This window comes from Astatotilapia calliptera, chromosome 3, assembly GCF_900246225.1.
Source record: "Astatotilapia calliptera chromosome 3, fAstCal1.2, whole genome shotgun sequence".
Lineage (NCBI taxonomy): Eukaryota > Metazoa > Chordata > Actinopteri > Cichliformes > Cichlidae > Astatotilapia > Astatotilapia calliptera.
The window spans coordinates 39,527,749-39,533,039 of NC_039304.1; the positions used below are offsets into that span (position 1 = coordinate 39,527,749).

Sequence of the window (5,291 nt, forward strand, 5' to 3'; positions counted from 1 at the left end):
ATATTTCTCGTCTTTAAGCACAGTTTTTGCAATTATCATCATTGCTTCTTTGAAAACCTCCCCGTCTAAAAATGCCTTCTTTTTCTTAATCATGAAATGTGAAGCTCTAAATGAGGCTTCGGTTGCTTTTTGAGAGTTTTTCACCGGTCTCGTGAAAAAAGACTGCTGTTGCTCAAACCTGCCTTTAATTCGCGGGCCTTTTCCGCTCGCAGTGTGCTGCCCTTTGGGTAGTTAGCATGGTAGCTTGTGTGACACGTTCGGAAATGTCTCTCCACGTTGTGCCACTTTGCCGTTGCCACAGTTGCCCCGCAAATGAGACACACGCATGAATCTTTCACAGTGGTAAAAAAGAACTCTTCCTCCCATTCACTGTGAAAATTATATGTTTTCTTCCTTTTTTCCGCCATGTTTTCCTCATCTCCTCACCTTTGCCTTTGCTGGTCTTCACGGCAACTGTTTCCGTGGAGACCAGCTAGCACTAAATATTAGCTCATGATCTAATATTTAATAATAAACATTTTTTTATATATATATTATCTCTAACAAATTAACACCAATGCAATTGTGATTAAAAAAATAGATAATAAATAAATTAATTTAAAAAAAAATGAAAATAGATGCAGCTTACTGGTAAGTTGTTATGGTGAGCTATTTTTAGAACAGGCACGCGGGCGATTCATGTGGTCCTTGCGGGCGACCTGGTGCCCGCGGGCACCGTGTTGGTGACCTCTGCTCTAGTCCAATCATCTTCTTGCCTGCTTTCTTTGGACTAATCAGCCTCCACTTTTCATAGTTTAAATTTCTGCTCTCCATCATTCATACTGTAAGATTCTGATTTGTACAACCCACCTCCTCCCCATCTCCGCCTCACTGAGATATCAGCCAGACCTCCATCCAAGCCCCCACTTCATCTTCAACACCACCGGCACCACCTCCTTAGACTCATGGGGCTCTTGACCTAAATCCTATCACCACTGGGATCCCTTTCTGCCATGATGAGTCATCAGAGTCTAATCTTCAAATACATTAGTTTCTCTATCTGAAAAAATAGTGTAAAGTTCTTTCAAGTTTTCTCATCATTAAACCAGTTGTCTTGATTAATGATGGATGATACATGTATTTCATTCTGTTATGATGAATGACCTTTAAAAAAATACATATTTTGGGCCATTATCCAAACAGAGATGTATTTCGTGTTTGATCAGGGAACAACATTATTTTTTTCTGGGATTTACAGCATCTATTTAGTGTAAGAGTAGCTGTAAAGTATAAACTAGACACAAATTTGATTGGATAGTAAATTCTGGTGTCATTGTACATTGTTTCGAATTATCACTAAACCTCAGGTTTAGAGTCAAACAGTGTGTTAATGCACCTTTTAATACTTTGTAGCTTCAACACTGTTCTACAAATTCTCTCTACCAACCTGTAACCACCAATAAAGAACATTTTCTTTAAGTGGTTCTTTAATGAAATCAGTTTTATATTGTACGTGTTATCTTTCATGCACATGGCACAGCATTCAAGTTTAAAAAAGAGTCTTTATGTGGCCCTGCTAACAGTCTGCCTTTAAAATCTTTTAATCTGAAGCTCATTATTCAGACATGAGTGAGACACTGAGACAGCAAACAAAGAATGTCTTCCTAAAATGAGAAATAAATAAATCTGCAGTCAAAGGGTACGATAGTTGCTCAGAAAATGTGTTATCTTTTCCAATATGATCTGAAAACAACTGCAGGTTTGGTTTAGAAGTAAACTAACTGCCTTGTACATTACTTATTGCACAGAACTACAGTGATACATAGGCAGCACATGGTGTATATCCTCCTCACAGCAGGAATAAGGTTTTATCAATATGAAGCTGATGAGCTCTGCTTCAGAAGTGATGCTCTATAGTGACAGCTTCATTGACATTATCCAATCCCTGCTCAGCCTGGTTGGGTGGGATCTTTACCACAGACATGCATGTAGTTTCCTGTAAATGTTAGAAAATTATAACAGCTGCTAACACAGGAAAAGTTCAGATAAAAAGACGATCAGCATATTGATTGATTAGAGAATGATTCAGAGTGTTACCTTTGGCTCTGCGTCGATATAAAGACACCATCAGGAGAGTGGAGATGAAGTATGGACAGACCACCACCACCACCAGGTGGTACTCCACCTGGTGGTGGTGGTGGTCAGGGAACAGTACTGAGGAAGAGGGGGAGCTGAGGTGGTTGGTGGGGGTGTGGTTGTAGGTTTTTCTGCAGAGAGAATCCCACCTAATCAGGTGAATATGTGGATGAAATTAGAGGTGAAATCAGATTGAAGCTCCTCACCTGTGACAGTGATCCAGCTGGATGGAGACTCTCCATGACCGCTGATGTCACACTTGTAGAGGCCTTCATCAGACCTGGAAACATGCTGGATGGTCATGTGACCTGTAGGCTGCTTCCTGATGAGGGAGCCATCTTTATAGAAAGCAGCTGGGAGGTTGGAGGGAGTGGTCTTTGTTTTACAGAGCAGAGTGACGTCATCTCCCTCCATCACAGGGAGGACAGGACTCTGCAGGATCACTGATCCACCTCAACACAGAGACAAACTACAGCATTTCATCCATTTACACACAGCTTCATCAACACTAACTCCACACACTCAGCTTACCAGTGACTGTCAGGTTAACCATGTTACTGATGGGACCCTCTCTGGACTCACACCAGTAAACTCCACTGTCCCATGGGTAGATGTAGCTGATGTTACAGGACGAACCAGCTGATGTTCCCCAGTCAGCTCTACACTGAGTCCTCTGTTGTTTGCTTGTGTTTCTCCTCAGAGTCCATCCAGCAGAGCTGTCGTCCTCCTCACAGCTCAGAGACACAAAGTCTCCTTTAAAGAACTGAGAGCTGCTGGGACTCACAGTCAGACGAGCTGTCAGGAAGAGGATATGATGTGAATCAATTTTCAAAAGAGAACGACCAACTGAGTTTCATAATCTTTTACTGTTTCAACAACAGTAACACAGCCACCCAAAATAAAACATATATTGCAGAATTACATCACGTGTTTTTAGTATTCCTCACTTTACATTGAATAATTAGGTACTAATACTGATAGTAAAGACAGTAGCCAAGTATGCAGTCAGATCCTGGCTGGTCCAGGTTCAGTGCTCTCAGATGCACAGTTATAATTAATGTTATTAAAAACACCAAAAAAGGTGGTTTTGGATTTAATGCCTCAGTTTTTAGAGACAAGCTTTATTGAAAGTTTATACGTGGCAGACAGCATTAAAAATAAGATGCAGAAAATGTCTATTTAAGACTCTTTCAGATGTTTTGGATTATCACGATGAGGTCACTGACCTTGGTTTGTTGTGCAGCACAGCAGTAAGTTCAGACCTAAAGAGAAATGATATCAGTCAATCTGAGTTTTCAGCTGGTTCACATTACAGCAAAGCTCCTTCTGGTACCACGTCTCCCCTTTAGGGGACTTTTTACAGAACATTCAAATATTGTCGATCTCTCCTGTCAGCAGGGACCTTGTAACACACTTTATTACATTTAACTCCTGCCATGTTTTTTTTCCCAGCTGTTCATTTGTCTGTTTTTGTTTTTGTGTTACATTATCAGATAGGTTATAAAACTATATCTTAAACTGCATGAATGTGTCACAGAGACACAGACAGCTGCTTATCAGTGTCAGTAACAGACAAATAAAAGAGGTTCAATTTTCCACTTCTGGGATAGCTGAGGTGAACGGCAGCAGACAGCTAGCAGGTACAGCCCCCTGTGTCAACATCTGCCTGTGAATTAAACAGGCCACACCTGTAAAAATGTTTATAATTTTAAGCCTTAATTCCTCAAGATACAAATTAAAAATACACACTTTAAAATATGTTCTTTCCTGATTTCTCGGTTTTATGTACAAACAACACTGGTTCATCTGTGATTCATAAGTCAGTGTTAAATAGCTTAACGCTTAAAACTGTGGCTCAAGACTTTTGCACAGTACTCTGTCTCACAACATATGTCACCACCCTTGTATAACTCAGCTGATATACTATAAAAACAGTTAACTGCATTTGGAAGTGAAAGATTGAACTTACAGAGCAGCTGCTGAAGAGATGCTGGGTTCATCTTGGCTGAGCTCAGACACAGCAGTTAAATCAACTTCCCTCTGTGTTCAAGGCTACATATACTGCTTTGTGGTTTTCTTGTTGCCATTATGACAGCTGATCTAATTTAAAATAGCACAGAGATGATCAGACTCCATGTGACCTTCCTTTATTATGCTTTAAAGGGTTGTACTTTTGTACTTGAATATTGCTATAATATGATACGGATCAGTTTATGCCTTTTATTCACTGTAACGTTTAACCTGGGTGACGCCACAAAGTCTGAGAGGGGAGGACAAAAAGGGAGAAAAGGCAGAGAGCAGGATGGTTGAGAGTCTGTAAAGAAAAATGTGAGTTTTTAATTCCATCTGTGGAATATTTGGGGGATTTGATTGATGCTGGTGGACTGCACACTGCTCCATCAAAGGTCCCAGCCATCGATGGACCTCCACCCTAATTTGTCACTCAGCTAAAGTTTTTCTCGTGGACACTGGACTAATATTTCCTCCTGAGATCATCAGTGCTTTTTGCGATGTATCCTGTGACAACCTCAGTGTATTTCTCAGTGTCTGTGGTTATTGCAGGTGGCCGCTTGTTTGAAGATGTCACAGTTTGTAGTGCTGAACCAGTCCTTCAGAGCATAGGCGCCCCCCTCTGGCCACACATGTATCTGCTTCTGTGTTAGTCTGGTGACTCTCACTCTGGGTGTGTTTACAAGTCTCAGCACGACGGTTCTGTGATCAGAGACCCAGGTGGGGGAAGTGAGAGGCCTTATGTGCTTCTTTACAGGTTGTGTCCAACAAATCCAGTAGGTTATCTCCTCTTGTGGGAATTATATCAATAAAACCTTTAAATCTGTATTAGCATCTATGGAGTTGAGAGTTTACACATCTGGTAAGATACTGTCAATACTGTCAGTTTAGGTCAACATAGCATTTGAATGCTGAACTCACCTGCCTGCAGTTTGCAGTCCAGACCTTTCAACATCTAGAGCACCATGAAACAAACAAACAAAAAGAAGAAGACCCAGGACAGTCGAGCAGCTAGAATCAGACATGAATAGTACAACAGTCGTCTTGCAAAAATCTAGCAACTGGTCTCTGTAAGTATTTAAGAATACAGACAACTTGTCTATAAAGTTTCCTTGTGTCACACACAGATATGTACACAGACACTAGGCAGTTTTTTATTACCTGGT

The 5,291-nt window shown here is 40.8% G+C and overlaps 1 pseudogene; it reads right to left on the reverse strand.

The window, feature by feature from the left end:
• Window positions 1-2,020: 2,020 nt before the first annotated feature.
• On the reverse strand, window positions 2,021-5,080 carry LOC113014629 (Fc receptor-like protein 5; annotated as a pseudogene).
• Between the last annotated feature and the right edge of the window lie 211 nt (window positions 5,081-5,291).